Source organism: Monodelphis domestica, chromosome 1, assembly GCF_027887165.1.
Source record: "Monodelphis domestica isolate mMonDom1 chromosome 1, mMonDom1.pri, whole genome shotgun sequence".
Taxonomy (NCBI): Eukaryota; Metazoa; Chordata; class Mammalia; order Didelphimorphia; family Didelphidae; genus Monodelphis; species Monodelphis domestica.
In genome coordinates, this window is record NC_077227.1 from 679,820,878 (window position 1) to 679,838,217 (window position 17,340).

Sequence of the window (17,340 nt, forward strand, 5' to 3'; positions counted from 1 at the left end):
TTGTCTATTTGTTTCTACCTTTCCATCCCTATTATTACCACCTGGTACAGGTTTTCATTATAACTTGCCTGGATTATTGTAATAGCCTCCTAAATGATCTTTTTGACTCCTCTTTCCTCTTAATGGACAGATTCATCTTCTTTTGACATATATTTGGTTTAAGCCCCCTTCTGCTCCCTACTTATTATCAAGTCACATAGCCATCTAGTGTCACTTTGCCTTTCTGACCTTACTTACTTGTTCCTGCTTATATTAAGCAAGTCCTGGGAAAACTAGACTACTGACAACCCTCTCTATACATCCTGTATTCTTACCTTTGGATCTGTGCTCAAACCCTTCCCTATGCCTTTAATACTCAATGAATTCTTATCTGAACCATCAAAGTTCAACTAAGCTGCCATCTGTTTGAGGAAGCCTTCCTTAATCAATACACTTGAAAATACATTCATAAACATCTTAAACTTTATATAACATTTTTTAAAAATCACATGTTTTCATTTTATAGTGATTTGTGTCACATCCCACTCACAGACTAGAAACTAAATGAAAACATGGACTATGCCTAATCTAAACATTTTATTTATTTGACCTACTGCCTAGTGTACATAAGGCACTTAATAAATATTTGTTGAACCAGGGGCAGAACAAAGTCCTGGCAGTTTAGAAAGTAAAGCTTATGCCTATATATCATGGAATCAGAGAGTATAAGGGATTTTATGACCCAATCTTAAGAGAATGAATCCAACCTCCTCATTTTACAGTTGAGGAAATTGAGGTTTGGAGATAGCAAGTCACTTGCTCAAGGTCATTCAGTTAGTAAGGTTGTGATATCATAGGAGTATATTTGGACCTGAGAGGACATTTAGTTCAATTATCTCATGGTTTCGCAATTGGAAGTAATAGAACCAAAATTCAAAATCAGGTCTCCAAGCTAGCACTCTTTATACACCACTGGGTACTGTACCTTTTCAGTCTTGTCTTGACTTTGTAAATGAGAAGTGGTAAAATAATATTAACAACTAGAACCTGTAGCCTATTTACAGCTGAAGAAACTGGCAAACAGAGGAAAGGTGATTTGTCTAAGGACATACAGTTTGGAAGTATCTGAGGCTAGATTTCAAGTGAAGTTTTGGCTCTCACTAGAATGTAACTATGTATCTGGGGAATAAAGTTATGTTGATTCATTAAGTCTACTGTATTTAAGACAAATGCCAATTCCTTATTTTTTTTAAAATCAATAGTACAATCTGTATCTAGTGAGCTATGTGCAAAGCTCAGTCTCCTTGTTGAAAGCATGGGAACTGATGCCCAGAAAAAGACAGTGACCCTGAATAAACTGATTTTATTTTACATGCCAATTTTTTTTAACACCACATTCTATGTTGAAAAATGGAAACTATAATTTAGATGTAATTGGCATAAAAAAGATAAAGCATGCTTGCTTAGAACATACCCCACATATGAGCTCTTTAACATTTTAAAGAGTCTACATTTGAGAGGATAACTTACTTCTAACCCAAACTCTTGCCCCATTAAGGGGACCAATAGAGTTATTGGGATTTAAAACTATTTTTATTTTTTTTCCCCTAATATAGGAAACCACACAAAGCATATAGAGGTGACTGCAGAGTGGCTACATAAATTAGTATTCTCTGAAAAAGTGACAGCTTTTGTGCTCAGATAAATGACTTAGAAAAATATTTTTGTTTATAATTATATAAGTATATGCTGTCTTCTCTAATACAGTGAGCTCTTTGAGATCAGAGTCTATTTCATCTTTATATCTCAGTGCCTAGAACAGTGTTGGACTTAAAGTAGATACTAAAAAGTATTTATTGATTGACTGAATATTCCCTGCAAATGATGTGGTCATGCCTACTTCTCTGATCCTTGAGTTAAATTTTCTCTGTATGTAATGTCGATTCCCTCCCCTCCTCTCTTTATATGAAAGCCATCGTTATCTATCTTTATTAAATAAAATTAAACCTTATTAATTTTTTTTTTGCCTTTTCATCATGGACATTTCTGGATATAGGTCTTCTGCTTCTCCAGTGAACACTAAGCCCTCCTTTCTAACAAAGAAAAAAAAAAGCCCGACAAAGTGATTAGGTGATACAGTTGTATGAAACATTCTATACTAAGCACTTATTTTTTTAAGCAATAAGACCCACTTAGATCTGCATTTATATTTCCATTGATCTTTTAAAAAGTTCTTTGAACTCGTCAAAGCCTTAGCACTACTCTCATATTCTATATTTTCTTGTATTAAAACGTTTTCAGGAGTTCACATCTTCTATCCACAACTAGATGAAAGGTTCCTCCAAATCAAGACCTGGGACTTTTAAAAAATTCCCTTAACAGCCTTTAAGAGATCATTGAAAAAAATAGCAGACATGGATGACTGCCTGCCTGAATGAATGACTTTTATGGAAAAGAAAAAGAAACTTGAGAGTTGCATTCCTTACGGAAACCATCTTCTACTATAATGTGCCCATACTTCCAGAAGAGAGCATTTTGGTCAAGGAAGGTACATGATTGTCAGAAAGAAAGGGGTCTACTACACACATGGAGAACCAAGATTTCAAGAGATAGAAAAGAGACTCCAACTCACTTGGGATTTGGCTGACTGAGGCCTATTGGCCATTGCCTCCTCTGTTCTTTGCTTTGGGGGAAAAGTTGAGACCTGAGAATATCAAGCTAAGAAAAAGAAAAAACAACAAAGGAACAGCCAATAAGGGGGAGGAGGGAACCTTCCTGCTCCTCTTTTAGAGTAATTAGCTGCACAAAGTAACTCAAATTCTTACAGAAATGGAGCCCCCAGAATACAATGGCCAACATGGAAAGACCAGGGAGAATAGAGTGATGTGTTCCTAAAAGCCTAAGGAGAGGGAGAGCCCCTGGGATCTTCCCAGACACACAAATGAACACAAATGCCTATATGTGAGGTCCTTCAAAAAGATATGGCAAAGCAGCACCAAGAGAAACAGTTCAAAGAGAACCTTTAGAGGTAGCTTCATACACTAGAAAGAGTCCCATATCAGAAGACCTGGGAACAATCCCTGGCCAGCTAGGACAGGACATTATTTAAATCCTATCTCCTTGAGGATCCTCAAAAGTTGTTCCATTAACAAAATCTACTTTTTCCTCTGAATAATTTGTTTTGTTTTGTTTTGTTTTTTCCTGACAAAAATGTGAGTTTGAGTTTGAGGAGTCTCAGGTCCAGTGTGTCCTCTGGGCAACTTCACCTCTCTTGCCTCCCTAGCAAAGATGCCATCCTCTGATGAATCCAAGTAACTTTCTTTATCTAGGGAATGAATCATTTTCCTTATCTGTAGAATAAGGTGGTTGGATTTGATGACCTATGCCATTCTATGACTACTCAGGCACACAATCCTGAAGGACTTTTATCAGACACATACTTCTCATTTTCACACTTACTACCCACCATGTACTCACAAGCAGTAAATAGAGGAAAACCCACCATCTTCTCCTAGCTCCCTCCACAGACATCAAGGGGATTCAGTAACAAAGTTAGTTTTACAAAAAAGTTAAACACAATCAAAGAGAAGGGTCATGTGATGTGAACAAATAAGATGGTGATGCTCATGCTAAGGTCCTGAACAGTGTCAACAATAATCCCCAGACAATCATGCACCTAGGTTCAAGTACCTAGCTGGTCACCATCACAATAAAACACAAGTAATGATAATAATCACATACACAGTGTCAATGATAGACCCTCTCGCATGGATACACACAGAGACAATCACATACCCAAGTGACCATAAATAATGACAAAATGCACTACACAGGCATTTGTGACCATACAAGTGGTCACATAGACACAAGGTAATGACCACATGGACAGCTAAGTGGCATAGTGGATAGAGTGCCAAGTCTGAAGTCATCCTCATCTCCCTAAGTTCAAATATGGTCTCACACACTAGCTGTGTGACCCTGGGCAAGCCTCAGTTCCTCATCTGTAAAATGATCTGGAGAAGAAAATGGAAAACCACACCATTATCTCTGCCCAGAAAATTTCAAATGGAGTCAGAAAGAGTCAGATGTGACTGAAAGAATTCAATAGTAATGATCACATTGGTGACACATACATAGTCACATACAGACAAGTCACCAAAAGCACGCATAGGTTTCCTTTGCTAACAGTCAGGCATACATAACCACACTCCTACTCACACAGACTACCATCCAGCCCACAGGTAGGAAACCACACAAGGCACATGCCTGTGACCAGAACAGCCACATAAATGTCATATAACACATGCAGGTGAACATACAGAAGGAGCAAGACAAGTCATGCATGTAGGCAATCATATACACAGTCACTTTCAGCAATGATTTCACTTATCCATACGAGATTATACAGGCAACCATGTAATAAAAAGGACCTGAAGCCAGGAGAGCCTCTCTTGCCCTTCTCACCCCTCAACATTCACATGGGGACCTTACGTGCCACACAGCAGAGCCTCAAACACAGAGTCGACTACCCAACAAGGTGACATGCAACCGATAGCACATCAAACCATCACTGTCATAGGGAGGGTGGCACCACGGGGTCACACAGGGAACTAGGCACGGAGATGGTCACTCACATAGGATTACGCACACGGAAGCAGCAAGAGGCAGCAGAAGCTTGCTCTACCAGCGGGGGCAGCGACGCGGGTTCGAGGTGAGTTCTGATGTTTACCATCTAGGGGATGCCCAGCAAGTCCCTTCCTGTCCTTGGTCTTCAGTTTTTTCATATTTAAAGGCAGAGGCTTGGATGAGATAGGAGCAGCTCCGGGTCTCCGAACCGGCAATGCTTCTCTGAGGGATGGGCCTCTCCGGCTGAGCCCAAGCCTCAGTCCCGACCGAAGGTCAGGCGCAGCCCCAGGGGCTGAGGTAGGAGCACGCGGGCTGCACGGTCCGGAGAGCCCGGGTTGCATAGGCTGTCGCCGCCTCGCACCGTGTCTCCTAGCTAAAAGCCAGTCTTCAGCGCGTAGGGGACTGGAGCAGGGAAAAGGGGCTGGATCCCGACTCACCTTGAACTTAGAGAAAACCTGATGGACAATGCCCCAAACCAGGAGGAAACGAAACTGCGCAGAAGCCGGAGCAGCGCCACGCCACTCAACTACCATTCCCAAAATCCCTCGGGACGCCCCGCCCTGCCTCCCGGCAACCCGTGCGCCTGGGGCCCGGCATTGACGTAGACCTTCTTGAGCTTGAGTACCCTATGTGGCTAACCTAGAGCTTTTTGGCGTGTCTCACTCTGCATCCGCTTTTAAATTTACTTTAGATTAGTAGTGGTAGGGGGATAGGAATGGGGACAGGGTGTTAGTGTCATGGGGTGTAGAGGAGAGGGAACTTTTAAAGCGGACGGACTGTGGGTCGTCTTGGTCTCACTCTAACACTGAAGAGTGTGTCTGTGTAAGTGTAAATACCTGTATTTGGGGAGAGGAGAGAAATGTGACCACGTTGGTCGAGGGAAAGCTAGAAGAGGTCTCCTGGGTGGCGAGGAGAGAGAAAAGAGAGTGGAAGGATTGCGAGGGAAGCAGCAGTTTACACACCCGTTGCCGCCGACGAGCGCCCCCCTCTGGCGGAGTTTTTGTGACGAATCTTCTTCACCTTGTCGGTTTTTAATCCTAAATGATTCCTAGGAGTTTAGGATTGTTATTATGAACTCCATTTCCAGACCCTAGTTTAGCTGGCTTTGGATTTGGTTTCCGTGGGCACGATTTGCTCTAGGCTTTTGAAGCATGTTTGGACCATGTCCTATTTTTTGGCTTAAGGGCAAACGTAGTGGCAACCAGAGTTTCTTCAGGGGCAGAGTTGGAATGAAGGAAAAAGTGCAGAGACTGTATGCAGAGCATTGAGGATACAGAGTAAAGCAGAGGCAGTCTGCTCTCCAAGAGCTAGTACTCAAATCGGGGAGACCACACAGGAGATTTCAGCCTACATTCAGGTGGAAATTCCTGGGGTCCTTCAGGTATGGCAACAAAGCAGATGGTAATGTATCTTAAGCAGATTACATGAAATTTATAAAGTTGAACCAGTTGGCAGTGCCAAGTACTTGGTGGAGAGAACTTCCTTTTCTGATTCTGAAGTATTCATTGCTGCTTAGGAGACAGAGAAACAAAACATATAGAAACAGTTGCCAGGTGACATATCTGTAAGTAGGAAGCTGGTGTAAGGAACTGAGAATCAGGCTTGTAGTGGATTAATAGTAATAGATCTAGTTGATGGATCTGGTTTAATTAAATTAAATTCAATTAATTTAGTTTAACAGTAAAAGATCTAGTTTAATGGATACAAAGCTTATTGATAAGTGGGACTTCTGAGTTGGATCTGAACCTTCATGAATGTTTCTGTCTGAAGATTGTGAGGTTAGGGAACACACATGATATTGAAGCTGAGCCTGCTATTATAGCTTAAACATTATTAGAATTTGTATTCCTAAGGCATTCTACTTTCTTAATGTCTGTGTAGGTCAGTGGTGTCAAATTAAAATAGAATTGGCCCCTGCTGGCCACATAGTGACTTAGAAAACCACAAATTAACACTGTTGTATTTTTTTTTTAATTTAGTTAAACATTTCCCAATGACATTTTAATCTGCTCACGTAAGAGTTTTGAGTTTGACATTTCTACTATAGGTCATGATGAGATAACAACCATGCTTCTTCAAAATGGTGCTTCAAAATGACTACAATGTCGCCTTGATCATCTCCATCTCTAAAAAGTAGGACTTTTTTCTTCCTATCTTTAACAGTTTCTGGAAGAACTATGTGTAGATACAGACTTTGGACATTGGTAGTAGGGCCTGTGAGAAGAGGGCCCCATAGCAATGCTGGATGATGCAATTTTTTCATGATGAACTCCTTCTCTTTTGAGCTTATAAAAGTAGGATCTGAGATGAATCATTTCTCTAGATCATCAAATTTTATTTGTTATTAAATCTACATGTCAGTAGAAAAACTTGGGAGTGACACTGTTAAGACAGAGAATGTAGCGATAAGCAAGATACCATACAAAGGCAATGCATGTCTGTAGATGGCTAGCCGGATGAGGATTCCAGATGTATAGCTTTCATTTGGACTCTCCATTGCCCTTTTAAATGCCCCAGGAACTCCCATCTTTTCCTAAAATTGACATGTCTGCACTTTGCAACTAGCTGGTGCTGGTGGAGATACTGGAAGATAGCCTACCCAATTTCTGCATGCTGGATAGATCTTGGAAGTAGATGCTGTCAAGATAAATTACATGAAGGAGATAAGACTAGGCAGTAGTTTGCATGGAAAAAGAGTCAGGAATTGTAGTGGACTGCAAGTCCAGAATTATCCAGAAGTGTCAGCCAGTAAGCATTTATTAAGAAGTCTTATATTTGCCAGACACTTTGCTAAGCACTGAGGATACAGAGAAAGGAAAAAGACAGTTCCTATACTTATGGAATTCATAATCTAATGTGGGAGACAACATGCAAAAAACAGAAAAATCTATGTACAGATAAACTACATAATTAAGAGGAATTGGGAAACCCTTCTTGGAGGAGATGAGGATTTAACTGAACTTGAAGGAAACCAATTGGTGGAGATGGGGAGAAAGAACATTCTCAGCAGGAGGGACAGCCAGAGAAAATGTCCAGAGTCCAAAGATGAAGTTTCTTTATTCAACTGCAAGGAATGTTTTGAGAACCAAAAAAAAAAAAAAAAAGATCTGAGGCTACATTAAAGGAGACTTGGGGCCAGGACTAAGTAGTTCATCTGCCAAATCCCTGCATATTGGTACTCTGGTCTGTTGAGACCATATCTGGAGTATTATAATTCTAGGAACTACATTTTAAGGGAGATACTAATCAAGTAGAAAATGTCTATATGAGGGAAGGCCCATATAAAGAATGAAGAAACTTTTAAGAAACTGGGGATATTGATCCTGGAGAAGACAATACTTAGTGTAAATATGAGCACTCTTTAAGTATATGAAGCACTGTCATGTGCAAGAGGAAATAAACTTATTTCTTTTCTCTTGTCATACCACTCTTTAACTCAAGAAACTTCAGTGCTTCCCTGTTGTTTACAGAATAAAATGTAAACCTCCTAGTTTGGTATTTAAAATCCTATATTATCTGGCTCTAGCCTTCTCCTTCAGACTTATATTCTAGTCAAATTAATGATGGGATTATGAATGTAGGCCAAACAACTCATTTTGGAGATAAAGGAGGTTAATTTGCCCAAGGCTATGCAGGTAAGAAGTGGGAGAGGTGAGATTTGAACCCAGGCCCTCTTACTGTCCTTTTCCATATATCATACTACCTTATGTGCTTTTTAAATTATCTGGATCCTTAAAACTCCCAAATGGAATGATGAAGTTAGATACAACTGAAACAACTGAACAAGAACCTCTATACTGTGAATTTTAGATTTACTCCACCTTGCTTAGTCTTTGGAATTTTAGTAACCAGGAATGTATAAAGATTTAGTGTGGGGGAAGAAGGTCTATGACCCGCATGTGCTAGCAAGTGACAAGTCAGAAACAATTGACTGACCCCCTGGGCTGTCCAAAGCCAAGTTTAAGCCACCACTGGTACATGTGATGTAAAGACCTGCCTTTATATTTCACATCACTTCCTGTGAGAGGACTGTGGCGGTGGAACTTGACTTGGAGGGACTCAAGTGTGAGACCTCAGTCTGCTTCCTTGAGACAATCAGGTGGTAAGTTCTGACTCTCCTTTCCGTGGCTTTTTTTGGAGGAAACAGCTTCTGGGAAGATCCCTTGGCTGAGGCCTCTGAACTCCTCCTGACTCAGACCAGGCTGGAGCAGATCTTCTTCCTTTTTCCCTCTCTCTCCCTCATTCTTAATTTCTTGCTTCTATTGTAAATAAACCACCATAAAATTCCATTCTGACTTCAGTTTTCATTGAGATTTAGAATTTAAATCCCTGGCACCAACTAAAAAATATACATAGTCTCAACTGTAAAAATGGAGATTTGAACCCCGGACTTCAATCCTCAGAAATCCTTGCTCTAGTTCCTGAGATGCCCTCTAATCTCACTCAGATTTCCACCTGGGCGAGATCAAAATTTCTATTTAGCTGGCTGTAAAAGCCTACTGAGCTCTCTTCCTACTTCCGCTTCCAAGCAGACGCATCTCTCATGATGTAAGTGAAATTGATTGGGCCTTTAGGCCCTCCTAGGCACATGCTTTCTTACTTGTACTTTCTTTAAATTCTTAAACTTTAATAAACCTCATAAAATATAATACTTCTAGCAGAGAAACTAATTTTAACTGCTACAGTTTGGCGTAACCACTTCAGGAAAACGAAATGCCCTCAATCTTCCGATCTACTGTAACTAAGTTCAGCCTTTAATAGCTAGTGCCTAGTTTGTTTGTTTTTTAAGCTACGTTTCTCCAAGATGCTTTTTTAGAAAACCATCTTGATCAGCTCTGGCCTGTAGCCATCCGCTTCGTACTTTCTTGAGTCCTTCCCACAGGCTGGCTGGCTCAGCTCCTGTTCCCAGCTTCCAGACCTGTTTGACTCAGATCTCAGATCACCTGGTAGCTCGCCGCTGCCCCCCCCCCCCCCTCGAAAACTCTAGCCTCGGAGCAGACCACTCATGGCCCCAGGCCCAGGACTCATTTCTACCAGCTGGTAAAGATGGGGAGGTAATGTTCCCTTAGGCTATGATTAGCCTCCACATGGACTGGGGGGCAGGGGATCACAGGAGGGGAGAAAGAAAGGGAAAGAAGGAAGAGACTTTTTCAAACAGGAACTTACAAGCATGGGGTATTTAAAAGGATATCTTTTAACTATATTGGTTCTTTCATTTACTTCACATGAGATTCAGAAAAAAAAATTCAGCTCTCTGCAACTCTTTAGCTAACTTTGGAGGGGCAGCTGGATATCTCAGTGGACTGAGAGCCAGGCCTAGAGACGGGAGGTCCTGGGTTGATATCTGGCCTCAGACACTTGCTGGCAGTGTGGGTCCCTGAGTGGGTCACTTAAACTCCATTACCTAGCCCATACCAATCTCCTGCCTTCTGACAATAGGCATCTAAATGGATAAAAACCCAAGGAACTTTAAAGAGACTGGAAGTTATATTTTTAAGGCATTTCAGACTCCAATGTTTTATAAAAATCTCTGTATTCTATTGTATTTTACTGTTTGCTTTCTTTAAGATTTAACTTTGTGATTTTAAGTTCATATATTACTGCATTCCATACTTTTCTGTTACACTAAATCATTTTAATGTATTGAGTTTTAACTACTGTTAAATTCTGTTGCTTTTCCCCTATAACCATACTTGAATAGGCCCATATGTAAAACAGCTTTTCTGTTTTTGACTTTGTAAATTATCACATAGAGAATAGATGGACTCCATCAGAAAAATTGCTATAACAACCTTTGGAAAATTTAATGTGCTAAATACCTCTATCTCTACTGATTTTAAGGGTTCTTTAGACATGATTTTTAGAAACTTTCTTAACAATCTCTGGTCATTTTTGCCTGCCCCTAACACGAGGTGTAAGGCCCATTCTAGCAGCTGAAGTGAAATACAATTTAATCCCCAACTCCTGCATTTCTAAAAATGTGAATAGAAGTTGGGAAGTTAATCCCAGCGCATTTGTATCCCCTAGAAGCCTTCAAAAAAGGGAGCATCTCTCATTTAAACACTTCAGCTGATTTTACCTCCACCAAAATGATATCTAGAATTCTTGATGATGTTCAAAACCCAAATAAGTTTTACTTTCTTTAAAATTATGTTTACCAAGGTTGAAAGATTTGCTATGTTTGTAAAAATTGTGACAAATATCCCTCAGTTCATAGGCTTTTAAAAAATGCCATACAGCAACTTATGTGAAATGTGATAGTGTGTTTGTTTGCTATTGTAATTAACTGGGCTATTGAGAATTTGGGGGATATTGATAACTACATATTTGTACTACTGTTCTTTATAAAAAAAAATACCTTGTGAAATTCATTTGCTCATACAGTGGATCATGGCCAGGTATGAAGAGGAAATGGATATCATTTTTGGTGAGAAAGCCTTGTATTCTATATTTTCTTAGCTGCCATAGAGTGTCAATGATTATAAGCTATATTTTTATTTTTTAAACTCTTTTATTATTATATTTTTCTTGCATGTGCAATATACTATTTCAGTTCTTTTATTTTTTTCTCTCCTTTTTATATTTGAAGCACGTCACCAGCGTTAAGATTTTCTTTAACTTTTTGATTTTGCACTAATATAAGTTTAAAATACATTTGCTAATGCATGCCCTAAAAGCTTGAGACTATAAACATGATGCCACTAATTGTTTTAAAAAAACTTTATGGGACTTTACTTAATAATTCTGTCTGACTCCAGGACAAGATATATACAAAAGAGCCATTGCATAGGGCCAAAGATAAACCAATCCAGGACGGATTAATGCACTTCTGGCCAATACAAAGGTCTTGAACCTAGTGTGAAGACTCAGGGTTGTGATGTTTAACATTTATTAAGACATAGGCCTTCCTTGTGTCCACACTCACTCTGAAAATACAGACGAGTATCCCCAAACTTGGCTCCTACTTAGCTCCTATAATCTGGTCCCTTTTCTGTCTTTCATAGTGTGGCAACTTTCTATAGTACTGGCTACTGACTGGGTAAATGCATCATTGCTTAAATCATTTTAATTGGGCCCTGATTCAAGGACCTGTTATAGATTTTTTTTCCCTTGACTTAGAATTTTTACACATAAGACTGATAGTCTATATTTTCATCCAGAAATTTTCTTTTTTATTTGGATTTTTCTGATGCCTTTTCAATATCTCTTGCCAGTTGATTCATATACCTCATAACTCAGCCATGCATCCCTAAGTGATCCCGTGTTTTTCAATCACCCTTTTAATGGGGAAATGTAAAAATATTATTATTTTAAATTGCAAAGTTTAAATTCCTTTTGAGAAGAATTTTAGGTAAAGAAAGATGCTATCTCTCCGAATCCAGAAACTGAACTGTTGGAGAAGACACCATGAAGATGCCTCCGGACCATAAGCTGCACAAGAAGATCAAAATTAACTTTGGGTGTGGTTGATTGAACATTTATTTGTATGTAGACTTTCATGGCAAAGGGGACTGCCCCCTAACTGGCTTTTTTGTCAATGTGTCTAGCAATTATTGGTTTTGTGTTTTTTTTTTTCCTCTTATCCTCAAATTATTGTAATCTTTTAAGTTGATTTTGTTTTCATGATCCTTTGGGAAAAACCTTTTTTCCCAGAGGATCAAACGGAGAAATGTAAAAATGGAGATATGAACCCCGGACTTCAATCCTCAGAAATCCTTGCTCTAGTTCCTGAGATGCCCTCTAATCTCACTCAGATTTCCACCTGGGCGAGATCAAAATTTCTATTTAACTGGCTGTAAAAGACTACTGAGCTCTCTTCCTACTTCAACTTCCAAGCAGAGCTGTCTCTCATGATGTAAGTGAAATTGAATGGGCCTTTTGGCCCTCTTAGGCACGTGCTTTTGTAGCATTCCAAGCATATTCACATCTAAGAAATATAATGGATATTGTGTCATCAGACACATGGTTAAACTCTGATATTTGTGGGCGGACTCTTGACCTAGCCATGCTGCCTTTGTTCAAGGCAAATTCATTAACATTTGGCATGGAGTCAAACTCATTAATATTTAGTGTGGAGTCAAATTCATTTACAAAAGTGTGGGTTGAAGTCAACACGCCCAGAAGGTGTCATCATTGCCATCCCATCCAATGTGAATTAACTATGCTTTCTTACCTATTCATTGAGCACCTCCCAATTCACCATGAAATAGATATGGGAGGCAGTCCGCTGATTTTCTCTTTTGGATTTTTCATTCTCACACTTGATACTTTTATCCTATTTTCTGTCTAGGAACTCTTGTTTCCACGTGTTCCATTACTTCTCACATTTTCCTTTAATTATTTTTCTAAGGAGAATGTCATCAGGGATTCATGCCATCCCATAATAAAATTGACTTGTCTGTGTCTCTTTATTTATCACCTGTTTTCTCAGACTCCTTGATCCTTCTCGAGCCCAAACCCACTAAGGAAAATTCTTTTTTATAACAGCCGCTGGGCATCTGTTATAACTTTCTTACTTGTACTTTCTTTAAATTCTTAATCTTTAATAAACCTCATAAAAATAATACTTCTAGCAGAGAAACTAATTTTAACTGCTACACAAACCTAAATTTTTCCCTTAACAATACCCATTCATCCTCCCCTTCTCCAATACTTCTTGAAAAAGTCAAATATCTTGTCACTATTTCCTTAATACAATGTGTTTTAAAAATTTGTACCCTGGGGACTTCATTTTCCAGCATTCTGTACTTTTCCCGGGGTTCCCTTCTCTTGAATCCCTGTATCATGCCCTGATGTGGGTCTGTTTATAAATTTGTTGAAACCACGCTGGGAGGCTTTTTTTCTTTGCCTCAAGCATGGCAGGCTTCTGACTCTTTGCTCTATCACTCTTTTTCTTTCTCCCTTCGTTGTTATTGAATCCTATAAATTTAAATACTTGGAGTATTCATTTTTAGTCTTACAATACTCTAACTTTTTCCTTAGCTTGATTGTATAACCCCTATTCTGTGGAAGCAGTTCATTGCAAGATTACCAATTACCTGCCAATCTCCAAATTCAATGGACTTTTAAAAATCTCCATAGCCTTAACCTCTGAAATTTACCAATCCTACTACATTCTTTCCTCCCCCAACTTCAAAGACATCACTTTCCTGGTTTTACATCTCTAATCATGTGCTCTCCATCTTCTCCAACCCTTAATATGGAATTCTATAGTTTGACTTTGACCCTCTTCTTTCTCTGAAGTTTCTTCTTTGGCATTTGCATTCATTCTTATGGCTTCATCTACCACCTCTATGCAGGTAATTCACAATTTCATATCTGTAGTCCTGGCATCAGAGAACCTTTTGCTTAAGGAAATGTCCCTAGGTGATGAGGTTTAGTAGAGTAAGAAGTTGGAAAGTGATCTGGAGGGGGCTGTTAGTAGAAGGGGAATAATTTCAAGATTCAAGATGTCATATAGAAGAGGATTTACAATCTGGCCCTAGAGGGAAGAACTAAGCAATGTTGCAGAGAGATTAGATTCCATATACAAAAAGCTATATAACAATCAGAACTGATCCAAAGTGGAATAAGCAAAGTTTCCTGGGTGGTTCAGTGGATAGAATACTGGACCTGGAATATAAAAGACCTAAGATCAAATCTGATCTCTGACACTTGCTAGCAATGTGATCCTAGGCAAATCCCTTAACCTATCCCTCAGTTTTATCAACTATAAAAATTGGGGTAATACCAACTACCTCCCAGGGTTGTTGTATCAAAAAAGCTAACATTTGTAAAGAGCTTGGCACATAATACTTTTCTAGGATGAGATTACTGGTCAGGTATGAATTGGACCAAATGGCTTTTAAAGTTGTATGCAATTTTGAGATTTGACTTGAATAATGAGCCTGCAGGGATAGTTGTAAATACATTCACATACATAAATATTTTACATTAAGAACCCACACTTGTTTTTAAAGCTCTTTTTGTCTTAGGACAAAATGTCCTAGGAATGTGCCCCTACCCACAATCCTTTGTAAAATGAATGGTTTGGATTAGATCATATGATTATGGATTCAGAACTGAAGGGATCTTAAATGCCATTCATTTTAATCCTCTGATAAATTAATGGAGGGCCATAGAGATTAAGTGATTTGCTAAAGGTTATACAGGTAGTCCATGGCAGAAGTAGCTCCTCAACTGCAGGTCCATGTTCTATTTAATACACCATACAAACAGCTTTGCCATAAGCACTTGCTAAGTGCTGCCAGCACCAAGGCTAAATCCAGGGGGGACACAAAGAAAGGCAAAAATGTGGTCGTTGCCCTCAAGGTGCTCATATTTTAATGAAGCAGGTAATGTACAATAATAAGTGGAAAGTAAGTTTAGAGGGGAAGAACCTCATGAGGTAGAGGGAGAAGATGGGACAGAATGAGTCAAAATAAGACTTCCTGGGGGAAATGGGATGGATATAAATAGGGAGGAAAGAAGGAAACCAGGGAACATGAGAAGCAAAGTTGAGGAAAGAGCATTCTAGGTGTGGTGAACAGCCAATACAAAGGCATATTGTTGAGAGATGGGAGTGCTGTGTGCAAGGGATGGCAAGACTGGTATCAGTCATTGGAGGGGAGCAAAGTATAAGAAAACTAGAAAGGTAGAAAAGGGATGCATTGTGAAGAGCTTTAAATGCCAAACAATGCACTTCCTTTTTGATCCTAGAGCTTATGGAGCCAATGACATTTATTGAAGGAGGAGATTGATCTAAAGGGTTAGGCTTGAGTTTTAAGAAAGGCACTTTGGCAACCAAGTAGAGGATATATTGCAGTGAGGAGAGAAGAGATAGATGGTGATCAACCAGAAGGTTATTGTAATACTTAAGATGAGAGATGATGAGGATCCATACTGGCTAGGATGGTGGCTGTGTGAATGGTGAGAAGGGGACTTATGTGAAAGATGATTTAAAGGTAAAAATAGCAAGACAACAAGCAGATTACATATGTGGGGTGAATGGCCCTGAGGCTGCCAATCTGATTGGCTGGAAGAATTGCACCCAGAATAGTCATAGGGAAGAAGGGAAAATGTGTTTTATGGAGAATTTTTTTGGACATGTTCCAAAAATTGGTGACACGAGAATGGTGCTCAGGAGAGAGGTTAAGATTTCATAAATCTAATTAAAATGGGTGAGATCTCAAGCAAAATAGTATGGAAGGAGAAAAGATGAAGGCCCCAGGCAGAGCCTTTCCAGACACCTATAGTCAGCAGGCATGGCATGGATGATGAACTAGCAAGAGATCAAGAATAAGTATATGATCCTTTGATCTTATAAACTAGAATTCAATTTAGATTTTCTATTAGATTTAGAATCAGCCCCAAACTATTACAGGTGTCTTCAAATGTAACAGAAGAGTAGTCTGTAAGGGCCAAAGGGAGGTGCAAACTACATTTCCCAGGATGCTGATTACTTGTTGACAACTCCATTTTTAGAAACCCTTTTGGATCCAAGCTCCAAGGGCTTTTTTCTCTGTGCCCTCTGGGAATGAAATCTGGACATGAAGTGCTTTGACCAGAAGGCTTCTGGGAAGGGTAGTTCCTCAGCTCTGCAGGTGTCAGGAACTATAGTTTGGCTACGTGGCAGTCGCTGGTGCCTTTGTTCTCTGGTGGCTTCAGGGTACTGAGTCTCTTCAGGCTCCTCCTCCTGAGGACGCAGACACAGGGAGGGAGAGGTAGAACATCCTGGGCAGGGGTTAGAGGGATCTAGGGAGGATAGAATTCTGAGGGACTGAAGGTAGGTGTGATGCTGTCATTGGTCTTGACTCTATATTAGAAGAGGAAAGGAACTTCAATCCATGTGTCTGTGTCTATCCATCTGTCTGTAAAGAGAGGGCAAAGAACCACAAGCATGAGTGTGTGTGTGTATGTGTATATGTCTCTCGAGAGTGAGAGGAGGGGGAGTGCTGTATGCAAGTGTGTAAGGGAGAAGGGGAGATTAGCACTGTCAGAGAAGAGCCCCATGTATATGTATGTGCATGTGTGAAAGAAGAGCCCTGAGTCCTTGTCTTTGTGTGTGAAGAGCTATGTCTCTTTGAGAAAAAGCAAGCAGAGCCCTGCTGGTGTGTGTGTATGTTTTATGGTCTGCATACAAGTGGCCTTGTGTCTGAGACAGAGGAAGAGAGCTGTGTGTGTCTATCATGTCAAAGCATTTATTGAGAACCTCCTATATCCAGACATTGTACTAAGGTCTGGGGACAAAGAAAAGCAAAAAAACAGTCTCAGCTCTCCAGGAGTCTATAAACTAATAGAGGCAATAGGCAAATAAATATGTGCAAATAAGTTCAATTCAGGAGCAACTGTAGATAATCAGTGGAGGAAAGGACTGTTATTAAGGAAGCAGGGAAAGGCTTATAGAAAATGGACCTGAAAGACAAGTGAACCTTTGTGTGTGTGTGTGTGTGTGTGTGTGTGTGTGTGCAAGCGCACGTCTATGTGTGGAGAGAGGAACTTTGTGTGTAAATATATATGAAGTATGCGAGGGGAAGATTGCTGTGTATGAGATTGTGGCAAGAGTCTCTGGGTGTGAAGAGTTCTGTCTGTTTAAGAAGAAACCTGTATTTGTAGGTGTGACCAAGAGGAGTGGAGCTCTGTGTGTGTGTGTGTGTGTGTGTGTGTATGAGTGTGTGTGTGTGTGAGAGAGAGAGAGAGAGAGAGAGAGAGAGAGAGAGAGAGAGAGAGAGAGAGAGAGAGAGAGGGAGGGAGGGA

At 39.9% G+C, this 17,340-nt stretch overlaps 2 protein-coding genes across 5 annotated transcripts in view; one reads left to right on the plus strand and one right to left on the minus strand.

The window, feature by feature from the left end:
• The window catches only part of LOC100016180 (zinc finger protein 383-like), a 36,450-nt gene extending 31,300 nt beyond the window's left edge, over positions 1–5,150 (minus strand). The window contains exon 1 of one of the 3 annotated variants that reach the window (XM_016426115.2): positions 5,043–5,150. The gene's annotated coding sequence lies outside the window, so the exon portion shown is untranslated. Of the gene's footprint in view, positions 1–4,613 lie in introns of all 3 variants that reach the window. The other 2 variants (XM_016426108.2, XM_016426110.2) reach the window with 2 other exon arrangements.
• Positions 4,385–17,340, plus strand: part of LOC100617891 (zinc finger protein 69 homolog) — an 81,230-nt gene continuing 68,274 nt past the window's right edge. The window contains exon 1 of one of the 2 annotated variants that reach the window (XM_056798909.1): positions 4,385–4,690. The gene's annotated coding sequence lies outside the window, so the exon portion shown is untranslated. Of the gene's footprint in view, positions 4,691–6,045; positions 16,370–17,340 lie in introns of those variants that run through there. The other variant, XR_008912154.1, reaches the window with a different exon arrangement.